The 23,987-nt window shown below is 37.3% G+C and overlaps 1 protein-coding gene across 1 annotated transcript in view; it reads right to left on the bottom strand.

The window, feature by feature from the left end:
* The window catches only part of Stx8 (syntaxin 8), a 259,053-nt gene that overhangs the window by 78,678 nt on the left and 156,388 nt on the right, over nucleotides 1-23,987 (bottom strand). The window lies entirely within an intron of this gene.

The raw sequence follows: 23,987 nt of genomic DNA, 5'->3' as shown, positions 1-23,987 counted from the left end.
ATCTGACTGGTCAAAGTCCCTTGAAGACAGCTCTCATGATCTTCAGCTCTGTATGCCCTCATCATTGCCTGCATACTTCCTTGGTTTCTGATCCAAGATGTTCTAGGGATGCCTTATATTTTCCTGTCCCAGACCAGGAATCACCTGAATCAGCTGCTTCTATAAGGAGTCATAATTCCTTTTTGTGGTGAACAGTTATCTAGAAAAGAAGCTCTGGGCAGTAACTATGTTCACTTTGACTGTAAATCACTGCATCTAGGCTCTCTCAGTGGTTCAAGGGAGGACATTTATTTTTTCTTATCAGGAGTCCCTAATGATTCCTCCAATTCAAAGCCAACACCATGAAGACTGTTCTTACTTTTCCCCTTCACTACCTGTATTTCCCTAGTTCCCAGTAATATCAATATATTTACTCTCTCTCTCCTAATAGTCAATTCAGAATTATTTCAATACCAGTGTAAAGAACAACCCTTATTAGTAGAATTTAAGATTCATTGTTCATTGTCCTTAACTGTATCCAGTAAGGGTACAAAGTACTCTATTTACTTAAATTCTATAAATTCTAAGGGTGTAAAGCATTTTATTTATTTGAATTCTATAAATTCTGCTTTTATGTAATAGGTCTTTGTTTGCTATTTATGTATAGTCCCCAAGACATAACAGAATCTACAAGCCTAAAGAACTTCAAGGTTAAAGAAAATTATTTTATTGAAATGACCAATGTACAAATAAAGTCAGATAATCCCAAAAAGTTTTATAATAAAATCCAGAGATGTCTACCTCCCCCTTGTGACTCACTCAAAGGCATTAACTTTTCACTTATTTACACGGTTTCTTCTGTTGTTTATTTACCTCTCCACTTTTAAACAATGTGCTCATACTGCCATCTCTAATTCCATCAGTTTTAGATATTACACAGCCACTTCCTCTTTCATTATAAAATAATTTGGTTCTTCAATATCCACCTCTTTACTCTCCCATCTATTTTAGAGTTAAATCTTTCATTTTAGTGAAATCAAACATCTACATTATTATGGATAAGTTTGAATTTACTCTTTTGTACTGTACTATAAACACATTTCCTTTCTTGGACTCCTTTTGTTTCCTGGAATTAATAACTGCCTCACTTTTTCAAATGCTTGTACTCCCTCCCACTAAACCTCACACCTTACAGTGGCTACTTAGGGCAACTTTTCATGCAGGAAAATATATTCCAGTTTTCCCTTTATCTGTAGCTCTATTCTCCTAGGGTCTGTTGCACAGTCCTCGACTGCTTGCATCTTGGAAGTTGTTTTTAATTTCTTTCCCTTGTTCCTGGCATCCCAGAGTTTTCTAGGGTTACTTTCTCATTTAGAAAGGATAAATCTGCCAGGACCTTCCTGAAATACTCTACCACCATGCACTATTTTTGTTGATACTCTGAATGTGGTTCTGAAATGAGATCCTTTGATAGGGATGTCTCCCCACAAACCCCCAAATACACCCCTGCGAAGCCTATAGGGATTTCTCTCTATCTGGGTGTTCTGAAATGTCATTAGGCTGTGCCTTGCAAAAAAGTTTTTTTTTTCTTTTTTCAAAAAACAATTAGTTTTTTTTTTGTTTTTGTGGTTTTGGGAATTGAACCCAGAGCACTTTACCACTAAGCTACATTCTCAGACCTTCTCATTTTTTAAAATTTTGAGGCAGGGTCTCTCTAAGTTGCCCAGACTGGCCTCAGACTTGCAATCCTTCTGCCTAGACTCCTGAGTTGCTGGGATTGCAGGCATGCATCACCACACCGTGTTTAATTTATCTCTTAAACTGGGTATCTAGTGGATTCTTTCAACATGGTCACTCCTGTCCTTTAATTCTAGGGAAATTCTTGCATTATTTCTTCTGACAATTTACTCACTTCTGTTTTTTTTTTACCGTGACATTCCTAGTATTTGGATCTTAGACTAATTCTGTAATTCTTATTCCCTCTCTTGTCTTCTGGTCTACTTCCTGGATCACTTCTTCATTTTAAAAAATATTTTGGTAGTGCTGGGGATTAGATCTCAAGCCCATCCATGTTCAGAAAGTTCTCTACTATTGAGCTACATTCCTGGTCTGCTGGATTATTTCTTCAGCTTTACCTTCCAATCTTTGAAACTGCAGGGGATGGGAAGTGGCCCTTTCTGTTCATTGGCCCTTTCTGTTCATTGCCCTTTTCATTGACCACTTCTCAAGGTTCTTCATTTCACAAAGAAAAAGATAGATTGATTTGCATACCTTAGTTATTTCCTAAGTATAAGACATTAAGTCCCAAAACACCTTTTAATGAGGTGACCAAACTCAGTTGGGAGAAAGATGCTTGGTTTTCAATTTTCCAAAATAGCAGCCATGCTTCTTTACTCAGGTGTTTAATCACGGTCTTTTTCAAAATATGTAATGGAAATGGCAAGAAAACAAATACAAAAGGTGTTTTTCAAAAGTAAAGTTGTGGACTGGGGTTGTGCTCAGTGGTAGAGTGCTCATCTCAAATGTGTGAGGTTCTGGGTTTGATCCTCAGCACCACATAAAAATAAGCTATTTGGTCCATCTACAACTAAAAAAAAATTTTTTTTAAATAAAGTTGCAGAGTATAGTGCAAAGATGTTACACAATAACATTTTAAAACTGCACTTCCTGGGACTAGTCCCATGTTCTGTTATGTTCTGTAACACTTTCGATGGCTTTATGCTCTGACACATCAAGGAGAGAAAGCAGTGGCTGGGGCAGACAGAAGAAACCAGTGGAGGGAGTGCTTTACAGACACTGGCTGGAACAGTGGGATGAGTTTTCTAGGATTACTTTCTCATTTGGGGAGAATAAATCTGCCAGGAGCTTTCAAAGGTATAACATCTTGATGAAGATGATAAATAGAGAAGAGCAGTGAAGAGGAAGACAGGAACTGAGGAGACAGGGAAAAAAGGAGACTAGAAAGAGAGAAGAGAGGAAGAATACAGAGAATTCAGGGAAGAAGCCCACCCCAGAGCGAGCAGTGTGATTTAAAGATGGGTGAGTATAGTTCTATTGGATTGGCTCATGTGTAACAGTCCGAGTCCACCAAACTGACCCTTGGGGGCTGCTAGTGCTACAAGGCTGCTTGCTTGGAGAGACCTGGCTGGGATTACTCCCAGCATCCTCTCATTGGAACTACAACTTCTAACTGACTTTGTATATTCACAGGTAGGAAGAGAGATATCAGTGCTCGTGAAGTCACTACCCCCAAAATAAACACAATGGTTGAGTAAAAAGCCTCAAATCCCCAGAGAGAGATTCTTTAAAGGGCTCCTTATTTCCGTTTGTCACCTTCAAACTGCAGTTTTCCAGGTAGTTAGCAATGCCAAAGACAATTGATTGGGTTTATTTGAAATGTGCATTGTAGATAAACACAATTTGTATGCCTTATTAGAAAAACCAGATACTGAAACTACTGGGCTCATTTCACTATACTACTGGTATAATCAGTAATTTTTATTTTCTCTTGGTTTAAAGGACCCAAATGTGTCTTTAAATCACTAACTCTACTAACTTGCTAAAGGCAAGTGATGTTCAGCTTGACAAAGGTTAGAGGAAGTAGTCACAGGAGAAAGAGAGGCTCCTTCCAGTTAGCTCCCCCCCTTTAGATATTATATCATAATCATAATCCCCACTTTGCAAAGTGGCTGGAAATACATTCATTTAGTACTTATAGTCTGTAAGGTTTTTTTTTTCCCCCCTGAAAAAATTGCCCAAGGTCCATCAATTAAATTAGTCTAATTCACATCCCTAGCATAAAGGCAGTTTCATAAGGGGAGAAAAGTCTATTTAAATTGAAGCCCATTATGACCATTAAACTTACTGAAGTCATCACATGCCACCAAAAATATAAGGCACAACTTAAAAAAATAATGTAAGAAAAACCATAGGCAACAGGTCCAAATCACATTTTTTAAATTCAGAAAAGCAAGAAATGGAAATTAGGAAATACAAGTGGAGGAAAAGGACAATTATGTAAATCTGGATTACAAAGAAAATTGTTTTGGAAGAACTAGAAAGTTAACCTAAGAAACAAGAGAATAAAACAATAGATTCAATGTCATAGTGAGATAAACCAGTTGCCCAACTGAAATGAAAAGCACATCCCCTAACTCTTTGAGACTTAGTTATATATAAACAAGATGGAAGTCAGTCTTAAGATATATATACACACACATATATATACACACACACATATATATATATACACATACACATATATATAATATGCCAAAAGGAATTGATGTTACTTAAATTATGAAAGCATAATGTCAGAGGACTGATAATAGGAAAAGTCATTGCATACCTTCAAGTCATAAAACTTTCCTTCAAAGCTTCAAAAATAAATTGCTGATTCAAGATGGCAGATTAGAGAAAGCCTACATTTTCAGTTACATTGTGGATGGGGATTTAAGCAGAGGGAGTACTGCTTCTCAATGAGGTGGGTGAAAGAGGAAATTTACTGAAAATCAATATTGGACAATTAGAATCTCATAGACTCAGAAATTTAGAAACATTGAACAAAGCACATCAGAGCCAAACTGGTCATGGCACTGGTTCACTGCAGAGGGGAGGAGGAAAAATACAGAGAAACACAATAGACAAGTTTGACAAGAAAAACCTGTAGATCAGAAGAGCAGCCTGAACTTAGCTGCACAGCCCACTGGTATATGAAAAGTGCCCTGTTTCTCAACTGGCAAGAGGACAGCTGAGGTGGGAGACAACCTGAGAAGGCCACACTGCAGCTTGCTGCTGTGGGAGATTGTAGCAAACACTGCCATATTGTCCTGACGAGTGCCTACTATGTGGCATAGGGTGTAGCTGACAGCACGAGTGAAAAGGGCCCCAAAAAGATGGAACACAGGGGGATTCAAGTCAGAAAAATGGAGGGAAGTGCAGCCAGCTTTCCCTTTGAGCCTAGTAGCTCACATAACCAGCTGAAGAGAGTCAGGAAAGTGAACAAGTGGGTGTAAATACACTCGGGGACTAAGCCTGGGAAGGCTGTATTTGTGGGCAGAGAAGTGTGCGAGACTTGTGGAGTTTGGCATCACTGCCTTGCAAGCCTTCTTGGTAGGCTCCTCCCAGCCAAGACTGGCATCTGCCTGCCCATAGGGATGTATTGCTATAATATCTCCAGAGAAGATACCACCACCAAAGTCCCTATGGCCTGATTAGAGCCAAGCCCCAGCTGCTGGGACTCCCCTCTTAGAACTCTGAAGCAGCCCCATCCTGGGAGTGCATCAGCTGGTCTGTGCAGCCCAAACTCCAATTCACGGTACTTCCCATCCCATCTTCCTTTACACTGGTGAGAAGGGCTGCTAAGAGCTATTTTAATCAGCTTCAGTTTGAGCTCACTCCAGTTGGCAGCTTTGTGTGCAACACATAAAGAGGAAGGGGTTAACAACCCCCAGCCCTTGCTTGCTCTCCTGTGCGTAAAATGCCTAAAATACAGAATAAGGATAGAATCTTAAAGGCTGTGAGAGAAAAATATCAGATTATGTATTAGGGGGAAACCAATTCCAATCTCAGCTGATTTCTCAACCCAGACCCTCAGAGGTAGGAGGTACTGGAAAAACATATGCCAACCTCTGAAAGAAAATACATGCTAACTAAAAATCCTATATCCAACAAAATTAAGCTTCATATTTGAAGATGAAATTAAAACCTTCATGAATAAACAAAAGTTAAAAGAATTTGCAACTAAAAAGCACTACAAAATATTCTAGACAAAATATTCCATGAAGATGAAATAACAAATAACAAAAAAAGTGAAAACCAGCAAAGGGAAGAACTACACTAAAGGAATCGTCAATCAGAGGAGAAACTAAGTCAAATTAAAAACTAGAAGTAAACCCAAATGCAAATTATATCTCAATAAAAACCTTGAACATTAATGGCCTAAACTTATCAATAAAAAGACCCAAACTGGCATACTGAATTAAAAAAGAAGACCCAACAATATGCTGTCTCCAAGAGACTCACCTCATAGGCAAAGACATCCACAGACTGAAGGTGAAAGGATTGGGGGAAAATATATATCACTCATATGGATCAAGTAAACAAGCAGGGGTTTCTATCCTCATATCAGATAAAGTGGACTTTAAGCCAAAGTTAATCAGAAGGGACAAAGAAGGCCACTTCATACTGCTTAAGGGAATTATACATCAACAAGACATAACAATCATAAAAATTTATGCCCCAAACAATGGAGCATCTGTTTACATCAAACAAATCTGTCTCAATTTCAAGAATCAAATAGACCACAAAACAATAATACTGGGTAACTTTAACATGCCTTTGTCACCACTGGAGAGAGCCTCCAAACAAAAACTAAGACGCTACAGAAATAAAAAATGTAATTTAGACTTAACAGACATATATAGAATATTTCGTCCATCAATGACTGAATGCACTTTCTTCTCAGCAGCACATGGGTTCTTTTTTAATATAGACCATGTTATGTAAACTATCATATATTTTGGCATATAATTGTAATATTACCTCAATATTTTTAGCATCTGTAGGGTTATTTTGATAGCTCCGTTTTCATTGATATTAATTTTTGTATTCTTGCTTTTTTATTGATTAGACTTGCTTGATTTTTTATCAAATTTTAGCTGTTTTATTTCTTTTCTATTTCATATATTTCTGCTCCTACTCTTATTTTTTCCTTCCTACTACATAATTTGAAAATAATTTCATTGTTATTCTAGCTTCTGATACTAGTATTTTAAGTTATAAATGTTCATCTGAGTACTGTTTCATCCCAGACATCTTGATGTTAAATTTTTATTATCATTTAGTTGAAAACACTTTTTATTTACTTTTCTTTTACTTTCTTCCTTGACCTCTGAGATATTTAAAAGTATGCCATTTTGAAATAGTTGACATGTGGGAGTGGGGTTCTATATATTTTAAGTGATTGATTTCTAATGTAATAAGTTATGCAAGAAACAGTCTGCATGATTTCAAATTTAAAAAGTAATGGAAATGTTTTTTATATTGATTGTATTGGTTACATACATGTCAAAACTGATCAAACTTCAAATATGTGCATTTTATTGTATCTCAATATGGGGCAAAAAGAATCCCCCCACACTTTTTTGGGGGGTGTTATTGCTGTCCTGGTTGGTTCATGGACACACACACACACACACACACACACACACACACACTCTTTTTTCTCATTTTTAGCATTTTTATGGTAATTATTTTTCTGTGTTTTTTGTGAATTAGAGATTTTTATTTGTTTACTTTGTTTTTGTTCATCTTCCCCTCCTTTCTTCTCCCACTAACAGTCAAATTCTCTTTGTTCTTTCTCCCATTTCTCTTTTTACTTTTCCTTACTTATGGTCAATCACTTGCTACATCTCTTCTACATTCTCAGTTCATATTTTGAACATTCTAAATGCTCTACTATATTCCTATCACATTTTCTTTTCTCTTACTGATCTATACTTATATAAATCAAATAGTTTTAAAATATGGTATAACTCCTGCCCCACCATTCATGTGTTGCAGTTGTTAGTACTGTGGACAGCATAGTTGACACATACTGTTTACTTTAATGCCAGATCTAGCCCATGGATAGTTTTCATTTTTGCTGTTGGCATTTGATGACCCTACAATTTCTGTTTTTGTGGTAATCAGTGTTGTAAATGTCATAGTAGGTGCCAGGTATTTACATTACTGCTGTATATTGTTCGTATCTGTTGTTACTGTTTGTTTCCCCCTTTTCTGTGAGTACTGGCAATCTACAAGAACATTACAAGTTCACAGAGTAGACACTCTGCTGCTGAAGTAAACCCAGTCAAGAGAGAGCACACCTTGCTCTAAACACAAATTAACCTCAAACTTCAGTGATACTTTAATACAGAGACAAAGCCCCCAAACTAATGAACAGACCCAAGTAGCCCTCAGACCACTCCTACAGCAAAACAGCAAATTAACACAAAGGCTGTGGATATCATACCTATGAGTGGTCTCAATCTAGATCACTCTGACACATTTTGGTAAGATGAAGCTGTGCCCTAAAAAGACCCATATATAAGAGTAGAAGAGAAATCCATCCCAACAGACAGACAAAATTCATCTCAGGAATAGAAGAAATATGAGAAAACAAGGAAACATGATGCTTCTTAAAGTTCATAATTCACAAGCAGCTGACTTCAAATATATTAGAGTGTATGAAATATCAGTAAAAAAAATTCAAAAGAATGATTATAAAATGATCAATAAATGTTGAAAGAATACAGAAAAACAACTGAATGAATTAAGGAAGTCAGTGCAGGAAAAGAATGAGAAATTCAACAAGGAGATAGAGATATTGAAAAAGAACCCAATAGAAATGTTGGAAATGAAAATAAATAAACTAAAATATCAGCTGAAAGTTTCTATAATAGAATAGACAATGCAGAAAATAGAATCTCATTGCTAGAAGATAAAGTGGGCAGCTCCAACATTCAGACAGTGTTAAAGAAAAGTCATGTTGACTAGAATATACAAGAACTCTGAGACATTAAAAGACGAAATTTAAGAATCACTGGAATTGAAGAGGGTTATGACATGCAAGCTAATGGCATAAAGAACTTCTTCAGGGAAATAATATCTGAAAAATAATCTTAAGAATGAGACAGACATCCAGATACAGGATGCTTTCAGAACCCCAAAGAGACAAGATCAAAAAAGAACCTCTTCATGACACATTATAATTAAAATGCCTAACATACAAAGATAAAATTTTAAATGCCTCAGAAGAAAACTGTCATATCACACACAGAGGTAGTCAATTAGAATTATTTCCAATTTCTTATTACAAACCCTAAAATCCAGGAGGAATGTGGAATGATGTGGTTCCCTAAGAAAAAGTATATCCAACAAAACTATACTTCAGAATTGAAGCAGAAATAAAAACCTTCCAATATAAGCAGAAAGTAAAAGAATATCTGACAACCAAGTTGGCACTACAGAAAATACTTAAATAAAACAAACCTCAGAGTTTGCACATGGACAAATCTCACTTCTTTGTAGCATAACAAATAAGAAACAGGACAAAATTAAACGTAAGATATAAGTCAAGATGGTAAAAATTAATAAACAACTATGTTATCATTGGATGTAAACACTTTAACTTCTTCAATTAAAAGATATACAATGACAAAATGGATTAAAAAGCAAAACCCAACTACATGTTGTTTGCAAGAGACTCACCTTGCAGGCAAAGATAGCCATAGGCTGAAAGTGAAAGGATGGAAACGGATGCATCATGTTTACGGAGCACCCAAAACAAGCAGGAGTAGCTATTCTCATATCCAACAAGGCATATTTCTAGCCAAAATCAATCAGATGATACAAAGAAGGTCACTTTATACTGGTAAAGAGAACAATCCAAAAAGAAGATATGACAGTAAATGTTTATGCCCCCAAAGTTGGTGCACCTAATTACATAAAACAGACACTACTCAAATTACAGACTCAGACCCAATACAATAATATTGGGCGATTTCAACACATCTCTCTCACCAATAGATGGGTCATCCAGACTTAAACTCAGTAAAGTCTCTTAGGATCCAAACAATATTATATATCCAATGAACTGAATAAATATCTACAGAAAATTTCATCCAACAATAGCCAAATACATTTTCTTCTCAATGGCTCATGGAACCTTCAAAGCCCTAAATAGACTTTATTTTAGGCCACAATACAATTCTTAGCAAGTGCAAAAATATTTGTGCAATTCCTTGCATCTTATTCTAATGGAATAAAATTAGAAATCAACACCAAAATATCATACACAGACTACATAAACACATGGAGATTGAGTTATATACTTCTGAATGATGAATGCGTGGTAGAAGAAATCAGGGGACAAATTTTTAAAATTCTTATAATGGTGATAAAATGTATCTGAAACTCTGGGACACTATGAAGGCAGTTAAAAAGGGGTGACTACATAAGAAATCAGAAAGATCCCAAATAAACAACTAATGATGCATCTCAAGACTCTTGAAAAAAAGAATAAACCAATTTCAAAATGAGTAGAAAGAAGGAAATACTTAAGATCTGGGCCAAAATCAATGAAATTGAGAATTACAAACAATATAAAGAGCCAATAAAATGAAGAGTTGATTCTTTGAAAAGATAAAGACTGATGAGCCCTTAGCCAAACTAACCAAAATTAAAAAAAAAAAAAGACCCAAATTAATAAAATTAGAGACGAAAAAGGAGAAATCACCACAGATATCATAGAAATTCAGAGGATCATTAGGGACTATTTTGAAAACTTACTCTGCAATAAATATTTCTGGACATATACAACCTGCCAAAGTTGAATCAAGGGGACAGAGACAACCTGTAAAGGTCAATAACTAGCAATGAGATGGGAACAATAATAATAAGCCTTCCAACAAAGAAAAACCTAGGACCAAATGGATTCTCAGCTGAATTCTACCAGAACTTTACAGAAGAACTACTGCCAATGCTCCTCAAATTATTCCATGAAAGAAAAGGATGAAACATGTCCAAATCCATTCGGAGACACCAGTACCACTGTCATACCAAAATCAGATAAAGACATATCAGAAAACTACAGACCAATACCCTGATGAACTCAGATGCAAAACTCCTTAATATCAGCAAATAGTATTCAACAACATATTAAGAAGGTTATATATCTTGACCAAGCTGGTTTTATCCTAGGAATGTAAAGATAGTTTACATACACAAATAAATAAATGTAATTCACCACATAAATAGAATTAAGGACAAAAATCACAATCATCTCAAGAGATAGAGAAATTATTCAACAACATTCAGTATCCATTCATGATAAAAACCCTGAAGAAACTAGGGACAGACGGAACCTACCTCAACATCATAAAGGTTATGTATGACAAACCCAAAACCAACATTAGAGTGAGGAAAAATTTAGAGAATTTCCTTTAAAATCTGGAACAAGACAAGGATGTTCACTTTCACCAATCCTACTCAACATAGTACTAGAAGTTCTGGCCACAGCAATTAGGCAAGAGAAGGAAATAAAAGTAAAGTGATAAAAATTGGAAAGAATGATAGATCTTTTAAGTATAGGATAATATTAATCTAAAAACTCAAGCCAGGTGCAGTGGCACATACCTGTAATCCCAGTGGCTTAGGAGGCAGAGGCAGGAGGATTTCAAATTCAAACCAGTCCCAGCAATTTAACAAGGCCCTAAGCAACTTCGCAAGACCCTGTGTCTACATAAAATGTAAAAAGAGATGGGGATGGGGATGTGGCTCACTGAGTGCACCTGGGTTCAATCCCCAGTACCAAAAAAAAAAAAAAGAAAGAAAAAAATATTAAACTCCAGCAGAAAACTGCTGTAGCTAATAAATTCAGCAAAGTAGGAAGTTACAAAATGAATGTGGAAAAAACTCAATAGCTTTCCTATACACCTATAATGAATTTGCTGAAATAAAGAAAATCAGGAAAACAATCCAATTCACAAAAGCCTCAAACTAATAAATCTAACCAAGGAAATAAAAGACCTCTAAAGTGAAAAAGTATAAAATACTGAAGAACAAAATTGAATAAGACCTCAGAGGATGGAAACACATCCCATGTTCATTGATAGGAAGAACTGATATTGTTAAAATGGCCATAATACCAAAAGCAATATACAGATTCAACACAATCCCCATTAAAGTATCAATGGCGTTCTTCACACAACTAGAAAAAATAGTCCTAAAATTCACTTGGAAAAATAAAAGACCCCGAATAGTCACAGCAATTCTAAGCCAAAAAAGCAATCTTGGAAGCATCATAATATTAACCTGATTTCAAATTATAGTAGAGATCTATAGTAATAAACACTTCATGGTACTGGCATAAAAACAAATATATAGACCAATGATACAGACCAGAAGACACAAAGACAAACTTATGCATATGCAGTCATCTGATCCTTGACAAAAACATACATTGGAAAAAAAGACAGCCTTTTAAATAAATAGTGCTAAGAAAATGTGCTATCCATATGTAGAAGAGTGAGACTAGATCCTTATCTCTCACCCTGCACTAAAGTCAACTCAGAATGAATCAAAGATCTAGGAATTAGGCCAGAAACTATTCAATTCCTAAAAGAAAACGTAGGATCAACACTCTAACATATAGGTGCATGTAATGACTTTCTCAGTAGAACACCTAAAATTCAAGAAGTAAGGCTAAGAGTCAACAAACAGAGCATTGGTAATGATATTGGTCAAATGATGTTATATTGTGTGCATGTAGGAATATGTAACAAGGAATCTCTCCATTATGTACAACTATAAGGCATCAATGAAAAAAATACATGGGAAAAAGGTCAACACTAGAACCCAAAAAGGCAAAAAAATAATATAAATAAATGGCCAATATTTTGTACATATGTATTATTGATCAGCTAGCTGTGCTTTATTAATACTAATGGAAATGGCAAGAATAAGAGGGAACAATAATGTTTAATTCACTTACATTTATTTTTGAGATATCCTCTAGTTTTTTTTTTTTTAAACAGAATGAGAGGGAGAGGCGGAGAGAGAGAGATAATTTTTTTAATATTTATTTTTTAGTTTTCGGTGGACACAACATCTTTGTATGTGGTGCTGAGGATCAAACCCGGGCAGAACGCATACCAGGCCAGCGCACTACTGCTTGAGCCACATCCCCAGCCCTCCTCTAGTTTTTGAAACCATTTGTGTTCCTATCTTTTTTGTTGCTTAGCCAAACCTCTATAAATATAATTGAGATTCTATTATATCACATAAAAAATGGTTGTATGGAGAACGATGGTACATTATTTTGAAGATGCTAGGGAATTTTAGAAATGCTGTTATTCCAAATTTGCCATAATTTCCTGGAATAGGGATATACCATATTTATTCATTTCTTAAAACTGTATTGTAAAATATACATAAAATTTACCACCTCCATCATTTTCAAGTGTACACAGCTCAATGACACTAAGTATATTCACACTATTGTGTGACTACGCTGTTTCTAAGTGTTAACAAACAGGATAGCATCCAATTAAAAAGTGTCCCCAAAGGCCTGGCAGAAGAATGCCCCCGAGTTAGCAGCAGGAAGAGGGATTATTTGTGGACAGAACAAATGAGACCAATCGAGATGCTCCACAGAGCCAAGTAATGTACCTACATATTCACTGTTATAATTTTTAAAAATACTTTTTTTTAGTTGTTGATAGACCTTCATTTTATTTATTTATATGCGGTGCCAAGAATCTAACCCAGTGCCTCACACATGCCAGGCAAGCACTCTACCACTAAGCCCCAGCCCCAGCCCTCACTGTTATAATTTAAAAATGACCATATTTAGTTTTTCTTCCAGGTAATAAGTTATACCAAAAAAATGTCAACAAAGTGATGAAAATCTTAGATGCCATATCTGTAAGAAGTAAGACTATTATTTTATAAATATGACTTTTCATAAATCCAGAATTCATTTTGAGAGGAATTACCACTTTAAGGGCTAAAAGAAGTACATGGGATATTTAGAGCACAAATCAAAGTACTGAAGGGCATTTTGTTGTTTGGCTGTTTGGTAGGCACCTGTTCTTTCGTGGATAACTGAGCTACTGCCTAACCAAATAATGTCAGCACCCAGGAGGCAGCAGTCAGCTCCAGAGCAGCCGAAAGTGCCATAAGATGAGAGGCCCAAGCAAGGTACCTGCCATGAAGGAGGCCTGCGTCACAGTCACAGCTGATACCTGAGTCTCATACAAAGATCAATTTGTTGCCAATCCAAATAAATTGACCTTAGTGTTCAGACTCAGGGGCAGAGAAAAATCAATGGTGATTTTAAAATGAACTCCAAATCAGTTATTCTAAGGAATTTAACATGGTTCAGTGACTGAAAATTGTCATTATTGCCTGTCTCTGAGATAGAAATGTGAGCCAAAAAACAAATACCAAGTCATTGGTGAGGTTCTGTTGGAGCCAATTAATGGATCCCTGAAGCTGATGAAATTATTCATTAATTCACCAACATCTGCAGTCAAGTTATTTAAAAGCTCATAACCAGGCCTTATGACAACACCGCATTTCCAAGGGTTTGGGTACAGGAGCATTGTCTATCTTCTAACTAGCACAAATTCCCTACACCACTCAACCCCTAGAATTTCATTTAAATATGTACAATCTAATGTGGGCATCTACTTCATCATAGCCCCCCCCCCAAAAAAAAAAATCAGTCCTAGAGTTTAGTTTCTGACTACAGGCTTAGCTTTGCAACTGAGCTGCTTCCGCACAGACCCTGCAGGAAGCATGCCCCTGCACAGCAGGGAGAGGAGGGATTTATTCATGGGCAGAACAAATGTGGCCAACAAAGATGCTCTGTAGAGAGTCACCAATTAATGGAGTCATGTATTATTATAATTCCTAAGAATACAAGAACTGAAAAAATTTTGTTTACTTCTATTCATTCTTTAATTTCATTTGCTTCTGTTTAACTTTATTTAACAATGTTTATTGTTTCTCCTAAGCAATGGTGAGGAGAGTAAACCTATGTCTCCTTCTCTGAGCACACACCAGTAACTGACTGGGGCTCAGAATGCCTCTTAAAAAGAGGGGATTACACTAGAAAGTCAGGTAGGAAATCTGTATTTGAATTTTCTTTTAGATAATACACCAAGAAGACAACACTTTATGAGTAATTGATTTTAACAATCCTATAAACCATCTCTACCTCCATTAAACCCATTTATGATTATAATTTTTAAAGGAGGAGAGGCATGAAAATCTGTATCAAAACTTCCATCTTAGGATTTTTGTTTTGAAAAAACAAAACATGTATACTAGATTGCTTTTAAATATGCAAATAACAATGGCCCTAGATCTATAATGTCAACTTGAGAGACAAAAGTAAGCTATCTATCAACTGCTTTTGAACACAGAAGCCAGAAGTAGCATTCTTTTATTTTCTATCCTAACACATACTAACCCCACCAAGTTTGCTCCCTGTCTTCCACTAAAACATTTCCCCCATCCTTTTTCTTCTGTTCTGATAAGAAAAATTACATATGCACGTACATTTTTTGACCTATACAATAATGCATAACACTAAAGGTAAAAGGTCCCTTATGATTTCATAGGGATCTAACCTGGCACCAGTCACCCTGGATTAAAAAAGATTCACAAAGGTCTTGCCTAGACCCCCCCAGCCCATAGCTGAGGGGCTGTAATATATGTGGGTATGTGGGTGGAGGGGTTTTTAATTCTCTTCAAAGTAGTATGAAAAGAGGATGACAAAGTTGGATGAAACTGCAAAGACCATCTAATCTCAGCCATCGATTTTACATGTGAAAAGACAGAGTGATTTCCTTCCCCAGGCTTACCTAGCTTGGGTAATTTCAGCCACAAATAGAATCCAATTCTTCATTTCATTTCAATTTACAAATATAAAAGAAAATCAATATGTGAATAAGGAGTGCTAGAGTGTAATAATGAACGCTTGATGGGTTTGGCTGTGTTAGCAAAATACATTAAGCAGGTGTTAGGGTGCTCCTTCTGTGAGTAGGGAGACAAATGATATCAATAAGACATACTTTAAGTATGCAAAACACACTGTTCAAAGACTCTTGACAGTTCTCAACCTAGCCAGTATGTGCTGATCCTATAGTGCAGGTGAAAGCAGTTGAATTAACTGAACAATCATTACCAGAAAACATGCACAAACATGAACATCAGTAACATCATCAATCAAGGCCCTTATGGTGTAATTATTACTCGATAAGAACAGAATGCACTCTTAGGAATCACACCTGATTGTTTCAAACCACACCAAGCAAAAATAATCAAAAGATGATTGTACTTTGTGATCATTTCTGACCCCTTGATGATAGCAAAAATCAGTACCTCCTTGCAGATCCTAAGAAGCGTGGAGGTCTCTGAGGTGATCATGGTGACAGCTCTGAAGCTGTCAGCCTCTATCAATCACCTTCTATTAAGTAAGGGTTTTCCAATTTTGCATTCCTCTCAAAGGCTTCATTTTGCCTGGATTAAGCTGAGGCATCAACATTTGAACTTGCTGCTCCTATTCCCACTCCCCAAATAAATGCTTTTAGCAAAAAAACAGGCTTTTCCACAGTTGGAACTCAAAATCAGTGTAGACAACAGTGATGTGGTCACATATAAAAGACATTCTGACCACAAGCACTTAACACACACATTACCCAAACTTCACAAGCAACCACAGGGCACAGAATGAAGTAAATATTAAGAGGAAGGTCTGTGACCCTCTGGCACCTGAAATGAATATTGAGCAATACTAACGTGCACATCAGATGTCACAGTGTTTTCTTGTTCCCTAGGTAGGTCTCCTAATTGTTTCACATTATATAGTTTCGATACTTATTATCTATTATTGCCATGATGGAGAAAAGTCATTTTTCTGAAATACTCCAGATATGCCTGGGGAGAGAAATAGTTTTAAATCAATTGAAAATACTGTCAAAAATATTAGATCTCCTTAAGGAGAGGGACCCATTTTACTTCTTTTTGTAATTCTGATGGCTGGGTAGATATTTACTATGTTAATATGCCAAAATCCCAAGGTGGGGACCAGAGTGTATATAAATAGATTAAAGTTACAATCATACATTTTTTCTATATCAATAGATTTCATTTTTTTCTGTGTCAGAATTTTACTATTTTTTATTTTTTTTATTTTTGCATTACAATTCTTAATACACCATTATTATCATTGTTGTTTTTAATGGCTACATAAATGCAACAAAGAACTAGAAATAAGAGGGGGACAGGAAGTAATGAGGATGAAAGAGAAAGTTCAGCGTTAGAACAAACAGGGCTAGGGGCTGACTAGAAAGATGTGACAAGAGACCCCTGGGAGTACATTGCAACACGTTTCACTTGACCAATGTGGTGGGCTTTTAAAATTATTATTATTGGTATTATTATTTTTATTATTATTATTGAATTGAACCCAGGGGCTCTGAACCAATGAGCCACCTCTCCAGCCTTTTTAATATCTTTATTTTATTTATTTATTTTTGTATGTGGTGCTGAGGATCGAACTCAGTGCCTCATGCATGCGAGGCAAGCACTCAATCACTGAGCTTCAACCCGAGCCCTCCCCAGCCACTGAGTTGCTTAGGGCCTCCCTAAATTGCTGAGGCTGGCTTTGAACTCGTGATCCTCCTGCCTCAGCCTCCCGAGCTGCTGGGATTGCAGGTGTGGCCTGGTTCCATGTGGTATTTTTTAAAATGTAAATTTACTGTCAATGCTAAAATATTGAAAGATTTGACTTGAAGATTCATATTTTAAGATCCTGTTTTTAAAAGATACACACTGGGCACAGTGACACATTTTCATCACAGCTACTTGGGAGGCTAAGGTGGAAGGACCACAAGTTTAAAGGCCAGCTTGAGCAACTTAGACAAAACTCCCATTTTGTCTCAAAACAGAAAATAAAAGGGGCTGGACATGTAACACTCTGATAGAGCACTCCTGGTTTCAACCCCCAGTGCTACATTAAAAGAAAAAAGATCTGGCAATTCTTGGCTTGCCTTTCCCCTTGGTAAAAACAAAGAACCCTGTTCTCTAGTTTGCCAATGGATATAATAATCACAGTTACCTGCTTCACTCAGGACAAGGTTTCCTGTCTGGCCTCTGAAAACAACTGCAGAGATCAAGGACTTTTTGGGGTGGGGGTGCCAAAGATTGAACACGGACACTTAAAACACTCAGCCACCTTCCCATGGGCATAACAGTCAGCCACAGTCCCAGCCCTCTTGATTGTCTTTTATTAGACAGGGTCAGAGTCTCACAAAGTTGCTTAGGACCTCACTAAATTGATGAGGCTGACTGAACGTGCAATCTTCTTGCCTCAGTTTCCCGCGTAGCCGGGATTACAGGCATGTACCACTGTGCCCGGCTACAAAAGAGGTTTTGAGCCTGAAAAAAACAGCAAGAATGGAAAGGAAGCTCATTTTTGGAGACAGATGATGAGTCCACAAGGAACATGCACAGAGTTAGAGGGTGCTTGGGCAGTCAAGAGAAGCTGGTTGGCAGCAAATGAAGACACAGGCATGGGATTCAGCTGAAGTCGGTCTGAGATGTCAAATTGCTAGCTGTCTGTGAAACCACCCAAGACAGCACATGAAATGAAACCTAAATGAGCATTTGAGTTCTCCATGGTCTGGTCCCAGCCTGTCTAGCTGCATTTACTATGGCTCTCAGACAAATGTCCTCCATCCCAGACCATCCTATTTCTTGTTTGAGAAACCTGTGTTGTTGTCCTCTTTAAGTCTGTATCTGCCACTGCCTGGAATGCTACTTCCTCCTACTTGCCCCTTACATTCTATTCACCTTTCTAAAATGAGTATAAGATATTGGCTGTGGCATGCAGCAGTATCCCATATACCTCCAGGAAACCCTTTCTCATACTGCCCCGAGTCTGCACCTTCCCATCAGATGGAGCCAGGAACCAAGAAGACTTTGTGCCTGACATACAACAGCATTCAATGAATGGTAGTGGGACAAAAGAAGGGAAGGAGAAAGCACCCTGAGGGTTTTTTGGTGGGGTTAGTCTTGGGATGATGCTGGGTCACGGAAATTAAGGAGGAAAGCTGTTTTCACTAGAGAACCATCTCAGACACCAGAATTTATCCAAGAACAATGAAGACAGAAGAGAGACACTAGATTTTTAGCAAAAATCTGTTACTAATGATCTTAGAGCTAGAGACAGTTTCTGATACATTATGGTAAAATAATTCAGCAATATATATCAAAAGCTCACATCCTGGATCTAAATAAATCTACTTGGAAAATCTGTTTGTAATGGATGACATATTTTCTGTTTTGAAAGACCTCCTATCATGTGATGTCCTGCCAGGAGGTGGGGTATCACCTCCCACTCAAGATGACAAAACCACCAGTCTTCCCCTGCCTACCCTGGACAGCCAGGCTCAGTCAGTAGGCACTCCCTTCTCTGACCAAGATAGGCAGAGATGATTAGAGGCAGGGGAGCCACTCAGCAACTCTGACCTCAGCATCCAATCCAGACTCTTCTCATTCAGGAATGATGGCTGCCCTGTCCCCTGGCCATTCAGATGTCACTTCTCTGGGCCTCAAATGACCTTCTAACTAAGAATTTCATGATTATAAGGTAGCCAAAGCCAATCTCTGAGGCTGGCATCTGGAAGTATCCTAACCAATATTGTTTTAGTCAGTTTTTTGTTGCTGTGACTAAACACCTGACAAGAACGACATAGAGGAAAAGTTTACTTTAGCTCATGATTTCAGAGTTCAGTCCATGGTTGGCTGACTCCATAGCTCTGGGCCAGAGGTGAGCCAGAAAGTTATAAGGGAAGGACATGGCAGTGTAAAGCAGCTTAGGACATGGCAAGAGGAAGCACAGAGAGCTAGCTCTGTTTGCCACAAACAAGATATAAATCCCAAAGTCACAATCCAGTGGTCCACCTCCTCCAGCCACATTCTACTGTAGGCAAGTGGTTAATACAGATCAGTGGGTTAACTCATGGATTAGGTAAAATCTCTCATAATCTGATCATTTCACCTCTGAAAATTATTGCATTGTCTCATGTATGAGCTTCTGGGAGACACCTCATATCAAAACTAACATATATTTTAACTGAGAGAAAGAAAAAATTTAAAAAACCCTAAATATAGGGGGGAAATCCACTATACATCTAATATAGCAGAATGTGGAACAAGGCGCCCATAACAGGAGTACAGAGTTAAATGACGACATAGCTACTTGGTAGAGAAGTATTAATCACTAACAAAATGTTTATAACATTGAAATATAGAAGGGTTTAAAAATACAGCATTACCATAATCCTATTAAATACTACTTGCAAAGAAAAAGTATAATACCAAAATATTAATTATAGAAGCATTTTACTTAATTTTTTAAATTACAAAAGTGGCATAAGCTTACTATAAGATACTCTAAAGTTATATAAAGAAATCCTTGGTAACCCCCATCAGTTGCCCCAGGCCTTACCCACGCTCACCACTCTGAATATTGACTACAGATCTTCCATACCTCTATACAAGCCTCAACAAACACTGCATAAGCTCCTCTTTCCTTCCCTTTAATGAGATCATGGTATATACACTCTGCTTATATTAGTTTGATATTTTCACTTTAGCAGACTCAGAAGCAGCATCTACTCATTCTCTAAGCCTTGGTTTTGGGGTGTGGTCTCTTGGAAACCTTGGAGCTCCAGGCTGACTTAGGTCAGTCATGAGTGATTTACACCAGATGTCCCTTTCCTATACTCTTAAGACCTATCTTTTAGCTCCATTTCCTAGCCCAGTGACTAGAACAAGGGAGATGCTGTAATCATGTTGGCACAGAGGAAGAGAATGAATGAAGGAGAGAGCCAGAGGACAAGATGACTTTGAAGACAGAATTCCTTGGTGGCAGACAGAGCACTTCTCCCTTGAGAATGAATAAGGATAGCATGGGGGTATGGAGACACACCCATATACACAAATAATTCCTTGGGGCTAAGGAATTTCACTAGCCTATCTCAATGAACAATGACAAGGAAAAGAAGAAAAAGCAATAAAACAATACCTAAGAAAAAATACTCCCAACAAATAATAATTTTTCAAAACAATTTTTTGAAAGACAAAAGTAGCTCTAAGGTCTTTGAAATAAACTACATGACTTTGAACTACATTTTTGTCAGGTTCAAAAGAACAATTATGCCAGGTGCAGTGGCACATCCTAGCAGCTCAGGAGTCTGAGACAGGAGACTCTCGAGTTCAAAGCCAGCCTCAGCAATGGTGAAGCGCTAAGCAACTCAGTGAGACCCTATCTCTAATAAAATACAAAATAGGACTGTGATGTGGCTCAGTGGTCACGTGCCCAGAGTTCAATCCCCGGTACCCCCCCCCCCAAAAAAGAGCAAATGTAAGAAAAACACACTGGCAGGGGCATACAAGGTAAGGCAACATCATCACCAGTAGCATGTGCACTAGAGGTGGCTTCTGCTAACTTCATGACTGATAATGGGCTTCAACCACAAAATTTCAAATTTCTGGTTTTTTTTTTTTAAAAAAATCAACTCCTTCTCGAATAAAATGAGGATGCTAACTTCATAGCTCCAAAATATTCCTATATGACTAATTCAAGTAATTGCTTTTCCTTAATGTTCTAAGCTGGTTTCAAATAGAAGCAGGAGTCCTTGAGTCTTACCTATGGAAGAGGCTCTCTGCAATCAACTTAAACCCATACCTTAACATAGCTGGTGACAAGTAAGGATTCCTTTGTACCAATCACTATCCTACCTAATTGTTCCCATAAGTCTACAGAATAACTACATGTATAAGTTGGGCATCCCTTATCTGAAATGCTTGGGACCAGAAGTGTTTCAGATTTCAGATATTTTTGGATTTGGGAATATTTGCATATACCTAATAAGATATCTTAAGGAAGGGATTAAAGTCTAAACAAGATATTCACTTGTTTCATACATACCTTATATACATAACCTGAAGGTAATTTTGTACATTTTGAGTGCGCCTGCATTTTGACTGAGACCCATTACATGAGGTCAAGTGTAAAATTTTCCACTTGTGACATCATGACAGCATAAAAATACTCCAAAATCTGACACTTTTTTTAATATTTTGAATTTTCAGAGTAGGGATGCTGAATCTGATTGCTATCCTCATGGTGCAGAGAAGGAACTGAGGCTTAGCGAGCTCTCCAAGTCAGCCAGGCTGCAAGTGGCAGAGCCCAAATAGACATCCAGGTCTGCTTCATGCCTGCCCAGTAGTGCTGTACTGCACTGTTTTAACGCCTGTCCTGCTGAATGTCCAGCAGTGCTGAAGGCAAACCCAATGGTTCTAGGTTAAGACTGTGTTTGTGCAAGGTCAGGGGGGCTGATTTCTAATCACATCACCAGAACGCTGCTGCAATCACAATAGATGTGCTTAGACAACATTATGTAATAGTCACTATGCTGAGAAGCAAGACTGTCCCTCAACCCTAGTCATTCAGAATTCTTCGTCTGGGCTTTCACAATTGGCTCCCTCCCTCAGACTCAGACAAGGCTCTATTTTGAATTCTAATGAGGATCAGGCACACTGAATATTTAAACTGCAATTACAAAGATCCTACTTTTATGTAAATGTTCTTAAAACAAGAAACAGATCTGAAAATACATAAAGGTACCAGAGGGAACCTCTAAGTCTAATTTGCTTTTAGAGTCTAGAAAAAAAAAATCCCAATGTTGTTTTCTGCTTGATGCTATCATAGGGCTGCAGTTGGGAGAAGAAAAGGGAGGGGGGAAAAATCACACAAAAAAGATCTCAGCAAAAATTTTAAAGCCTGGCTCTGGAGTGAAAGGTTCACAAAGAGGTGCTTGAATTCTTTGTTAACAACTGAACAAACAAATTCATCATCAGACCCTTCTCCTGTGTGGCCCCCTTGCAATTCGTTCTGTATTTATAACTAGAAATTCCCTCACTACTCAAGCGTCTATGACTGGTATGTCAGACCATCAAGGAAGATATGTGCAGGATAGGGAAACAAAAGGCCATTTCATGGCTCACAACATAGTTTTGCACTCCTTTGAGGAGAATGATGATGTGCCGGCTTCCATCCACTCAAGTCCTCTTAGTGACACAGTAAGAGAGCACCACGTGAACAGTAATCGGGTTACACTTGAATGGTTTGCTTAAATCCCACCCCTACTAGTTAAAACACACCTTGCCTGCAGTTTCATGTATGTATGAGTTTACATATAAAATGATCAATATGCAAATGATCAATGCCTTGCATTTGAGTGGAATAGGTAAGTAATATTTTTGCTGTGTCTTGAGGCTCTTGGACCAATCCCTTACCCCTCAAATGCTTTTCCTATTAAGATCATAATTTAACTTCTGTGGCATTTGGATGTCCTCTTCTAAATGCTAGCATTTATAGAAAGGGAGTGTGAATTTTTTTTAAATTTGTCTTCTGGGTGATTTTCTCTATTGCTGGTAACAAAAAATATCTATTCCATTTTGTGTCAGTTATTTTTAATTTCTAGAAGTTCTATTTGGTCTCTTCAAATTTTCTATGCTACTTTTTATTTTTTTAGAGTTTGCTGTTCTATCAAGATGCTTTCAAGCTTGACTTTTTAATTTAAAAAGCAGAATTAATGTTATAATTTATGTCTGATAAATTTTAAATTACAAGTCTATGCCGATTGGTTTTCATTTTCCACAGTCTATTGCTGATCCTTGATCATGCTGTGCTATTCCATGTATGCTAGCTCATTCTCTGCTCACTTATCTTCAATTGCATGCTGGTCATTGCCTTTAGAAATATATATATGGTTGATTCCTAGAGATGTAGGATAAATATTCTTTGCTCTAATAGGCATTTCATTCGTTTTTGACATGTAACTAGAGCCTCAAACCAAATTCATGGTCTGGGTTTCCCAGGCTACCTGAGTGTATTATGTCCACAGTGCAAATTCACATGAGGGTCTTTCTCACCCAGCTTATCCCCTACCCCCACCTTTCTTTTTCCTCCCATATTCTATTCAGTGCCAATACTGCCTTCTCCACAGTCCTCAAGTGCAAGTTTAATTTACTTAAGGGTGTAAATTACTCAGAGGGTATAGCTCTTTAGAGTCCCAGTGCCAAGAGTCTCCTAGTACACTGAGTTGAAGTGGGCCTAAGAACTTATTTTCTATCCCACTTTTTTGCCCCTCTCAGGACTATAGAAAACCCCAATTTCTACCTGCAAATAGGCATTATCAAATTAAAAATTTAAAAAAGAGAAAATACTGGAAAGCACCTAAGAGTTTAGAGTTTGAAAGAATAGTGATTTTTCACATGTTAGCTTTATAAACTCATGCACCTTTGTGAGATGAAGCAACAAATAAGAATCACAGTGACTGCTACCATTGTACACATTTACTGTCACTTACCTTTAGGCAAGG

This window comes from Urocitellus parryii, chromosome 7 (genome assembly GCF_045843805.1).
Source record: "Urocitellus parryii isolate mUroPar1 chromosome 7, mUroPar1.hap1, whole genome shotgun sequence".
Taxonomy (NCBI): domain Eukaryota; kingdom Metazoa; phylum Chordata; class Mammalia; order Rodentia; family Sciuridae; genus Urocitellus; species Urocitellus parryii.
Note: the sequence above shows the minus strand (reverse complement) of the source record. Positions and strands in the feature narration are given on the sequence as shown.